Below are 12,107 nucleotides of genomic sequence, written 5' to 3' on the forward strand. Positions count from 1 at the left end.
GTAATGGAAAAGACTCTTCCTTTGGGATAGGATAGGCTTGGGTTCGAATCCAACTACATGCCCTTGGGTGGGTGATTGACACTCAGTGAACCTGGATGTTTTTGACCTGTGAAGTGGGTATAATAACTCCATCCTTAGAGCATCGTGGCTGAGAATAGAAGAGTGCATGTAAAATGCCAGAGGCAATGTGTGGCGTACTGCAGACACCCAGCACACGTTAGGCCGACTTCCCTTCTTGTTGGTCAGCCCTGACTGCTCTTCCCACCTTCTCCTTTTACATGTGAAATTGACACACCCCCAGGAAGTGCTGGGTTATTTTCCAGCATGGTAGAAAGCTGGGCTCACACATCTGGTGTAGAACAGACAGATGCGAGGCACTCCAGCCAGAACCAAGAACAGTCAGCCCAGTCTCACTGTCCTTGTGGTTTCCACTACTCAGGGAAGCCTGCCACAGGCTGTGTGGTTGGCTAGAATGTGAACCAGAATGGAAACACTCCTGCCTTAGGTCTGATGTCAACCTTCCTTAGGAACTTGATCCGGAACCCCTGGGACTTTGCAGATGTTATCGTGGGTTGAGTAAATGCAGACAGGCCAGGTGGGGAGCGTGGGCGCCAGAGCACAGGGGGTCGCTGCCTTCTGAGCTGCATCTGCCACCAGCTGGATCTTCCCCAGGGCCATCTGCAGGGGAAGATGTTTGCCACTGTCTGGACACAGGCCCCAGGGTCCACAGGGGGTCGCTGCCTTCTGAGCTGCATCTGCCACCAGCTGGATCTTCCCCAGGGCCATCTGCAGGCCCTCCAGGCACTATCTGTTTGCCACTGTCTGGGACACAGGCCCCAGGGTCCCTGAGCAACAACTCTGTCCTGGAAGATAAGCTGGCCATAGTGAGAAGCCCATGCCCTTCTTCACCTCCTCCGCTCCCATCCCTAACACTTGGCCCAAGCCTGCCTCCCTTCCTGCTCCTTCCATCCTCTCCTCCAACTCCTAGCCCATCTCCAAAAATAGTTTCTCCCCAGTTTGCTTTGGGCCATTCCCAACCTTTGTCACTCATGTTATCTCTGGATCTTGGCTGAGGATTTAGTGAGTAGGAAAACCTCCTTTCTAGTGGCAAAGCCATAACTCCTGATAAGGGTACTTTCCCTCTGACTCCTTGGTCATTCACTTGCAGAGATGTCAGCTCCCTGGCACTGTGAGATGAAACCCCAGGTGACTTCTCTTCTGTTCCCCTTGACTGGGGTTTAGCTTCAGTCAGCATCCAGAGTTGGTTGAAGTTCAGTCCTGACTATTAGCAGGCAGGCACCATAAGATCATTCATCAAAGAGCTTTGAAGTTGAGCAAAATTTTCCTAAACATTCAGGTATGTTCCACTGCCATCTCCTACCCTGATTAAAGAACTAGAAAAGCTATGTCGGGCTGTGGAGACTTGAAAGGCCATTCACAAGCACACGTATCGTTTCACCTGACGTTTCTTGAGTGCATACTCTGTGTCAGGCACTGTTGTATTTTACGTGAATGAACTCATTTAATCTTTTCAACATCCAAGGAGTTAGGCACTACTAGAATGAGGTATTATCCTCATTTTATCAAAGAGGATATCGAGACATGAAGAGATTAAATAACGTGAACAGGAGCCCAAAGCTTGGAAGCAGCAGCATCAGGATCAGAAACCAAACAGAATGTCCCCAGAGCCAGGACTCACAGCCCCCATGCTGGGCTGGGCTCTGAAATAACATTTTTCAAGCAGAGAAACCATGGAGTCTTAGGGTTCCTGAGACGCTGGGGACTGTCAGGGGTGTGGGGTACCCAACTTGTGGGCACCCAGCTACCCAGTCTCCACACACCTCCCTGGGCATCTGCTGCAACCATAGCCTTTTATCAGTTATGGACGGTGGACTTTCATCTAAGTCTTGACTTGAAAGAGGGGATCTGAGGGAAGCATCTAGCTCACCAGACTGAGTTCCACGAGTCAGGGACTGCTTGGGTCGTGTTTATAACTCTAGCACCCAGCAGGAGGTCTGGCATGTGGTCCCTGCCTGTCAACTGTTTGTTGAACAGGGAATGCTGCTCCAGCCCCTGCCCCTCCTACCCTTCCTCCCTGGAGATAAGGAAACAGCACAGGGAGGGGAAGAGTGCGACAGAGTGACAGAAGGCAGCAAGCATGGCCCTAGAAGCAACCTTGCACTCACTATGCCCCTTATCCAGTGAACTTAGAAGGTTTTGGGGGCTTCATCTGCAAACTCCAGAGGGTAGACTGCAAAACCCTGAGTTCTAGCACAACTCTAAGTGTCTGTGAGTCACAGACAGGACGCCAGAACTGGGAGCCAACTCAGCCTCAGGGTGTCAATCGCATCCTTATCTCTTATCTACAGCAGGGGAATCCTCACGCAGCACGGAGTGCACAGGGCAGGCTGTTCCAAGCTCTCTCTGGGAGCTCCCCTGGGAAAAAATTAATATTAAGCCTCTCAAGGAAACAGACAGGTATAGACAGTCATTTTCAAGCGTAACTGGTCAGAAATGCCACATGGGAATGGAACCACTAAGAAGGTTCTGTCTACAGAGATGATGTCAAAGAAAGAATTACAGAGGCCAAAAAGTTACTAAGCACCTGCAGTAGGGCCCTGCTGTTCCTCAGGCAGAGGCAGTAACAGATGTAGAGATACCACCGGTCACATCGTGCCCCTCGAAGGGATCAAGACACATTAAAAGTCAACATATCAACACTAACCTGCAAGAGAGATAACCAGCCCTTTTTGGGGTCATTGAGGTGATTTTCAAAATTATTTATTTTAAAAACAGGATTTAAAATGGTATTCTTTCTCTTCCTCTTGGCTAAGGCCCCTGCATTAGTTTCCTGTGGCTGCTGTAACAAATGACTCCAAACTAGGTGGCTTAAAACAAAATATTATCCTCTCATGGTTCTGGAGGCTGAAGGTCCCAAATCAGCATCACTGGGCTGAAATCAAGGTGTCTTCAGGACTGTGCTCCTTCAGGAGGCTCTAGGGGAGAATCTCCTCTTTGCCTCTTACAGCTTCTGGTGGCCGCCGGCACTTCTTGAGTTGTGGCTGTGTCCCTCCCATCTCATGGTCACATTGCCCGCTGCTCTTCTGCGCATCGTGCCCCTCGAAGGGATCAAGACACATTAAAAGTCAACATATCAACACTAACCTGCAAGAGAGATAACCAGCCCTTTTTGGGGTCATTGAGGTGATTTTCAAAATTATTTATTTTAAAAACAGGATTTAAAATGGTATTCTTTCTCTTCCTCTTGGCTGAGGCCCCTGCATTAGTTTCCTGTGGCTGCTGTAACAAATGACTCCAAACTAGGTGGCTTAAAACAAAATATTATCCTCTCATGGTTCTGGAGGCTGAAGGTCCCAAATCAGCATCACTGGGCTGAAATCAAGGTGTCTTCAGGACTGTGCTCCTTCAGGAGGCTCTAGGGGAGAATCTCCTCTTTGCCTCTTACAGCTTCTGGTGGCCGCCGGCACTTCTTGAGTTGTGGCTGTGTCCCTCCCATCTCATGGTCACATTGCCCGCTGCTCTTCTGCGTGGGTCCACTCTCCCTCCACCACCCTCTTATAGGGATGCCTCTGGTTGCATTAAGACCCCACCCTGATAATCCGGGATAATCTCACCACCCTTAGTATACCCACATCTTTTGCTCTGCATGGTGATATTCCCACATTGTGGGAATTAGAACCTGTTATCTTTGGGGGACATTTTCCAGCCCACTACAGCTTCCAAAACGGCCAAGAAGAAAGCACCAGGTGCCAGGCCACTGCAAGACTCAAAAAGCATCAAAAGACTCTAAAAAAGGGTCAAAGGCCATCACCCACCTGCAGATGCAGGGGTGGACACTGAAGAGGGCAGGGAGGGGACTGTGGTAGAGAGGGATTGGGACGAGTCTCCTCCCATCCCTACAGCAGAGGGGAGGGGGCCTTTTTGCTCCCATCAGGCCATATCAGGTGCTGGCGGGAACAGAGTGGAGCATGGCGACAGAGGGGAAACATGACTTGCACCCCCAGGCTATGTAGAGCACAGACACTGGCACCTCATGCTTTCTGGGGAAGACTGACCGCGCTGTGTGACCACGGCCTGGGCAAGATCCAAGTGGGAGAGAAGCGGGACTGCACTGAAGGGCAGAGCCGTTCATGGCCACACGGGGGACCACGGAAGACCCAGCCCACACAGTTGGCTTCCTGGAGGGGCACTTGATCCAACAGGGCCCCCAAAACTGAGGGAGGAATCATCATAAGGAGCCAGCCTGAGAAATACCACTGTCCTCGTCGAGTGGCCCACGATCAGGAGGTCCCCCAAGGGGGAGACACAGGACTGACCACCTGTCAAAGCCCGTGTCTGATCCAATGTCTGATCACATCTGTGCCCACCAGGAAAGGTCCCTTCCCAAACCTCCCCATCCTCAGCTGCAGCCCCAAAGAAGCCAGAATCAATGCTGTGAGGCAGCAGGAGGCAGAAGAAAGTCCTGATGTCAGGCAGGGGAGCAGACAGGCTTTAACTCTGGATAAAGTTCTCAGGTTTGCTGCCTACATTGGACTGGCCATTTTAATTATTGAAATGCTTAATTTCTGCACTGAGACTCATCTTGAGACTTAAAGAATCTGGAAGACTTTTTATTACTAACAGTGACAAAGTCACTGGACCTGACTGAGTTTTCACCCAGCACTGGGAATGAACTAGCCTACAGAATTACAGAATGGATTCTAACACACCAGAGAAAGACAAATTACGGTGGTGCTAAGGGTCCAGTGTGTCCCCCAAAAGTTCTTGTGTCATAAACTTGATCTCCATTGTAACAGTGTTAAGAGCATGGGAAATCCAATTATGGTATTTAAAAGGTGGGCCCCTTACTAGGTGATCACATTGTGAGGACTGTGCCCTAGTAAATGGACTGATCCATTCATGAAATAACGAGTGAGTAAGAAGCTTAGCTCTCCTGCTCAGCCCATTCTCGCCACATGACACCCTGCCTTGCTGTAGGGAGCCACCACCAAGCAGGCCCTCACCAGATGTGCTCCCTGGACTTCAGACTTGCCAGCCTCCGAAACTCTTAAGAAAAATTTTATTTCTGTATAAATTACCGAGTTGTTGGGCCGGCCCGGTGTCGCACTGGATAAGTGCGCCGCTTGGGAAGCGTGGCGGCGCTCCCGTCCGAGGGTTCGGATCCCACATACAGACCGGTTCCCGCTCACTGGCTGAGCGAGGCGCGGGAGCAACACGGAGGGTTGTGATCCCGTCGCCGGTCCCCGGTCCGGTACGGGGGCAACACTGAGGGTTGTGATCCGTTGCCGGACACGGAAAAAAGACAAAAAAAAATAAATAAATAAAAAAAATAAAAAATAAATTACCCAGTTGCAGATATTCTGAAATAAACAACAGAATCGGACTAATACAGGTGGTCATTTTCTCCATGTACCTTATCAAGCCTAGTCCATTCACTGTAATGTTTGGATTTCTTTTTATCATTTAGTCTCTTTTTATTACTTAGGTCAGAAAGCTGGATTTTGCTGACATTCCTCAGCCACAAGGCAAGGCTACTATGGGAATGTGTACTAGCCAGAGCTTCCCAGGTCTTTCTATTTTCAAAGATCAACTGCAGAAATCACCCTCACAATGCATGTCCTCAAGCCATGGATTACAAGGGTTTCTGGGTCACTGGGGAGTTAGTTGAACCACTGACCTCACTACGTAAAGACCTGCAGTTTATTTGGCTTCCAAATGCTATCCTGTGAGCCAATTTCAGTTTAGATACAGCACTTTTCTCCAGCCTGGGAACAAAGTTCACTGTTTCCTCATTCTTCGGTGCCTGGGAATCCCCCTAGCCTTTATTATCTTTTGTGCGTACTGCAAACGTGGTCATCTCTGCAATTATCGGCTCCTAATGTGAAGAAGCCTTAACAGTTGGAGCAAATAAAGAAAGGCAAGAATGGAACAAAAGAGCTTTCCTCTTCTATTTCTCTTCTTTGTAGACTCAGGCAGTGAGCCTGAAATTTGAATCAAGGTGATAAACAGAATCCTGGTTTCCCATAATCCCTGGTGGACCTGGGCACAGTACGAACACGTGCAAACTACGCTGCGTTAGAAATCAGGAGACCCACGATGTGGTCTTGGCTGAGTACCTTGCTGTTTCATGCCATTCTTCATCTAAGCTGTGGGCACATGAAGGTCTCATGACCTAACAAGGTTGTGAAAAGCAAATGAAATAAGGATCGTGGAAGTGCCCATGTACAGATCCAGCTGATTTTCTGTCGTTTTAGTGGAGGTGGTGATTTAGAGCTCTGACTCCTCTGTTAAGGATGTTGGATTAAATACACTTATTTTGCTCCACTCCTCTCTGTATCCATAATAAAATGAGGGTAGAAGATTTCAGTAAGGGCATGAAGTCATTAGGACAAATAAATTGAGAGACAAGGTAATGTAACTAATAGGTGCACACACACATATTTTTAGAAGACAGGACAAATGATCTCTGACACAGCACATTCTAGACAGATGCATTCTATGTAAGCAAGATGCAAAGCTGAGAAACAACACAATTTGCATCCAGAACCTTGAAAAGCTTCAGAAATAGATAGCACAGGTACCTTTGGAAGTGAGGCTAAATTAGGGGCTTAAAGGGAGACTGTTGATTAAAAGTCTATTTACAAAGCATTTGGATGCACAACCCCTTTCAAGCTCTGCACTTCCAAGCTCTGTCCCCTTCACCCCCTTCCCCTACAGAAGACTGGAGGCTTATTGTCTAGGGAGGACAAGAGAGACCAGGGAACACCAGACCTCATTGCGGGCAAGAGGACTTGGTTTAAAACAGCAGGATTAACTGAAATATCCCCAACCTTCTTCCCAATTCTACACATGAAATGCTGGACTCCCAGGGTAACACCCTTCAAATATGAGATAGAAGAGGCTTCTCTGGGAAATGTTATCAGCCTGACAGAAGAGACTCAAAGATGCTGACACTGGAGTTTCCTGTGGAATGCTCACTTAAGCTAGCAGAGACAAATAGCCAAGGACCACAGTACACCTGAGGCAAGTTTCAGACAGGAAAGGCAGATTCCAAGACAAACAGAAAAAAAGCAACTTGGAGTAAATAGATACTATGCAAGGAGGTGAGGATTTCCCTCTACCACTCCATCAAAATAAACAAAACAAAACAAAATCGTTACTGTCAGAGAAATAACAACAGATGTTACAACTCAGAAACAAGAGTAGAGTTGTTAAGAAGAGAAAGAATAATCATGCAGTAAGCATACTGCATAGCCCAAATAATGGAAGTCACTCTGAAATCATCAACGATCTGTCAGGAGACGTGAGCAGTGACACGCAGGGAAATCCACACCCTGATTTTCCCAGGTGGGAAGATAAGAGCCCATGCTTAAAAATGAAACAGCAAAAGTTGCATTATAAACAATAGCCGTGAGAGACAAAGACATCAATATGAAAAGAAATAGCTAAAATAACTGAAGGTGACAGCCTTGAGAATGAGGAAATAGGACAGCTGGGGGGTGTAAAAGACCCTGACAGGCTGATACTTTTGGTAATGAGCTTTAGAGAACTTTTCAACTCTTTATACTACGAGTTTTTTATTTTTTATAAAACATAAAAAATTATGAAAGAGCTTGGGCTCTGGAGTCAGACTGCCTGGGTTAGTAAGTGGCTGTCTTCACTGACTTCCTACAAGATCGTGGACAATCTGCTTATCCTCTTTATGCCTCGATTGAGTTCCTCATGTGTTTAGATGAGATAGTAACTGTACTACCTTATAGAACTGTTGTTAGGTTAAATGAGACAATTTGTGTATGACATGGGACCTGTTATATAGTATGTGCTCAATAAATAGTACCTGCTGTTGTGTTCATTGGTGTTGTCTATGTGTTCCCAGAGATCTTATTTAATGGGTTTGGGGTGCAGCCTGGATATAAAAAGTGAGGCTAATGCACACACATTACCCAGGTGATGCTAATGCACAGGAGAGGTGCAAAACCAGCGGCCTGCAGCTCAGAGGAAGTGTCCATTCAGTGCCAGGTGGGGAACATAATAACTATTGCTACAAAATAGATGATTCCTGATGTTTCCTTGTCAGTCAACCTGCTTCAGCCCTACACTGTCCAGATTTTGAAGAGATGGAGTATTAACACCACAGTGTTTCTCATTTTACAACCACTTCTCCATCTGAAAAGTTGACTATAAGCAGAAGTTTTCTAAATTGAACCCCAGAATTAGGTTTGAACTTGAAGATAAATTCCCACAGGAGAATGTACTAAGACAAACTAAAACTCAGGCTTAAGAATGTAGCAAAAATTTTAAGAGCACAAAATTTAAGAATAAACAATATTATAAAAAATATTAATAAGCTCTAAATTTTTGTTGGGTTCAATTATTGGCAACTTTAGAGTTTTTAGGTGGGACCAATATCAAAAGCTTGGAGGAAAGATCAATTTATTTCACCTTTAGAGATTTGGGCAGAACTCTGCCCAAAATTTCCAGGTTTAAAAACGGCATCACTCCACCACAACTCAAACTAGCTTAAGCAAGAAAGGATCGTACAGACTCAGGTCGCTGGGACAGCGTCCAGGATAATGAACAGAATAAAGGGACATTGGTGGGACCAGCACCCAGGAGGCCTGCGCTGGGCTGGACGATGCACGCTGGGTCCGAGGTCTGCTCAGTGTGCGGGATGCAGCCGTGCAAACGTCCACAGCAGCAGCAAACAGAGACATAAATATCTAGCGCACAAAAATGAAGATACAGCCATGGCAGAGAATAGAGACTAGGGTGAGCAGAAGGGAAGGGGCATGGCGCGGTCAGGAAAGCCTCTCTGATACTGTGACCTTGAACAGAGGCCTGCAGAGGGCAGGGACGAGCCAGGCCCTATTCCAGGCAGACGAACAGTCAGCACAAAGATTCCAAGCTGGGAACGGTCATGTTTTGTTCTTGGAGCATCCTGAGATTTTCAGAGCCACACACACCAGGATTTTTTTTTATCTTACCTAGGACTTTCTGTGCTCTTTGTCTGTTAGGGATTCTTGGCTCCAAACCAGCTCCACCGCTAGCATTTGTGTGCTTTGGGAAAGCTTCCCTGCTGAAGAATTGAGAAAAATAGTCCATGTTCTCAAAGTATTTACACCTTGCAGCAATGCACAGTCTTGAGATGTGTGTTTAAAAATGGCAGGGGTCCTGCGTGCTGTGAATATGTGCTGGCTGCCGGTCCACATTCACACTCAGGGAAGTCATTGTCACCGCAGTCTGATCACTGATCCCACCAAGGCTGCCGTCTTTAGCCTTCCTTCAGGAACACCTGCTCCCACAGTCACTGAGAAAGAGCTGCTCAGTGTTGACAGCTCCCCCCTAGCCCATACCACCTTGGGCTGTTTATAGTAAATACTGCACACTAGTGAGGTTTTATTGATCTCTCTTTTTCTCAGACACCCCTCCAGCCCCTCCTGCCCTGCTCTCGTCTTTGTCTGTCTGCCACCTGGAAGCTGCAAAGGCTGCCCCTCTTGCTTTTCTGCATACCAAAGCAACGATAATATTTACAGTGGCAGTTACGGGACCTTCCCGCAGTCTTTGCAGCTCTGGCGCTCAGATTGTGATGAGAACCAGGGACAGCCTGAAGCAGGGCCAGGGCTCCTTCCCTCTGCATGCCCAGGGAAGTGTGTTCAGTTCTGGCCCAGACTTCAGGTGTGATCCTGTATAGAAGCCCCCCAGTCTGGCCATCTGGAGCATGGTAACCAGAGAACTCCTAAACATTCTGAAAATGGAATGGGTGTCCCTCTATATGTTAAAGAAAGGGTTGGATTTCCTCTTGGAAGAGAGTGACAGAGGCTAAATTAGATGAGTCGTCTCCAAAATAGAATTCATATATCCCGAAGGGAATAAACACAATGTATTAAAGTACAGGAAGAAAACATAACTTTTATTTATCTTTTCTTTTTAAATATAATTTTTGTATATGTTTAAAACAAATATATTAGTACAGAAGTATAAGTATGTCATTTAAAAATGAATAAATATGAATATACATAAATTGAAGTTATATGCTTAAATTATTTTTATCGCTTAGGGTAATTGATCAAAATAACTTAAAGACCATTAAATTAGGAGATACTCAGGCTCTTTTCTCACACTGACACTCTGTGGTTCCGTAGTTTTATGTCTTAGGGCAACTTCTGCCATGATAGACCTGATGGGGTTGGGGGATAAAAACAGACAACTGGTCTACTCGATGGGCTTTCTTTCATCTGGGACTCCTGATCCTCCCAGCCCCCTGGAGGGAGCCAGATCCTGACCAGCTCATACGATGGAGGTAAGGGAGGTTACAGGCACTGTTACAGCAAAACTCTCAAGGAGAGGCAGGACACCAAGCCTAGCAGCAGCAGGAAGCAGAGTTTAGTGATGCTGGCAGCAGCTCAGTGGACTTATGTCACAAAGGCTGAGCCCTGAACACAGCAGGACTGTCTCTTGAATATTGTCACACTTCGGTTTTTTACAGTGGGGTAAAAGGTGACCTTATATGGTTATAACTTCCATTTAGGTGGGAAAAGTTCTGGGTCCGTTAGCCATTACAGCAGGGTGGGAAAGTCAAATGTTATACCAGCCATTGCAGCAGAGCGGGACACGGCTGGGCCTGTATGATAGCAGGGCAGGGTGCAGTCAGGAGAGCCTTCGGGAGAACATGGGTGCCTCTGCACAGGACAGAGGATGGCCTGGTTGCTGCCCCTTGGAGCTATCCAGGGGCTACTTCTCTTCTGGGGGTGCAGCTCTACCAAGCAGTGGGACTAGGCTGGATCTTTCTTTGTAGACTGTGCAGCCTGCATAGTCTCATCTTATCCTAGTGCAGTGTAGGTTTTCAGTCTCATGCAGACCAGGTGGTCCCCAGCTTTAAATGGGAAAGTCCTGTCTGTTGGTCATCCAGTCCGACCCTGGCCACTGTGCAATTCTTCCTTAAGGGATTCATAGATTTTTCTCAACCTTTCCATTTTTCTGTACTCCTTTGTCATTTGACTTTTCTCATTTACTTCTTCTTTTCATCATTTTTCTTCTTTCCCTTACTTGTTTCCACCTTTTTCCTCCTTTCTGAGGATGCATGGCCAACTCACCACCTCCTTTCCTTCGGGCGGTACAAATTGCCAGTGACCACATTACATCTGGCAATCATTTTATAAAGAATTTGTGGAGAGTTTGAACCTTCCCTTTGGTTGCTTCTCATTCCCTTTAGTGCTCCAAACCTATCCCCCCAAACTCCTGCCTGGGAAACTCCCATTTATTTTTTTTAAAACACAACTTAGATATCGCCTCTTCCAAATGCCGTCCCTGATTCATTACACATCATCTAAACTAATCACTCCCTTCATTGTACTTCCTGCACACATCGGGTCTTCCATGGCACCGAGGACGTTTGGTTGCACAGATATATTTGCATGTTTGTCTCCTTCTACGAGTCTGTAAACTCATCCACGGCCAAGGCTGGGACCCTACCTACCAGCTTCCTGCACCGTGCCTGGTGCAAAGCCGGTTCTCAATAAGCTGAGTGAATGAAGGAGGGCGTTCTGAGGCCAGTCCTCTTGTCCTTATCGTTGGCCCACCAGAATGTGGCCAGTTGCAGAGATGACAACAACACAGCTGACCGTTATTGTGTGTTTTCATTTACTTTCAATGAGAAACCAATTAAATATGTAACCGGTTGAGTGGAGAGTACCAGACTAATGAATTATACACTCTTTTCTCTAAGAAGAGCTCCCTTCTCCCCACATACTTTGAAAAGTATGTTCCAAGCAAAATGCCATAGCCTACTTACTTGCTCTAACTGCCATTTGTTTCTTGGGTTCATGCCTGTCTTTTTTTTTTTTTTTTCGTTAAATTTTTATTTTGTCAATATACAATGTATATGATTATTATGGCCCATCTCCGACACCTCCCTCCCTCCCCCCTCTCTCCCCTCCCCCCCAAGAATGTCCTTTCCATTTGCTTGTTGTAACAACTTCAAAAAAGTATAGTTGTTATATCTTCTTCCCCCCCCCCCCCCTTTTTTTTTTTTTTTTTTTGTTTTTTGTGTGTTTTTTTTTTTTTTTTTTTTTTTTTTTTTTTTTTTT

Source organism: Galeopterus variegatus, unplaced genomic scaffold, assembly GCF_000696425.1.
Source record: "Galeopterus variegatus unplaced genomic scaffold, G_variegatus-3.0.2 Scaffold3700, whole genome shotgun sequence".
Taxonomy (NCBI): domain Eukaryota; kingdom Metazoa; phylum Chordata; class Mammalia; order Dermoptera; family Cynocephalidae; genus Galeopterus; species Galeopterus variegatus.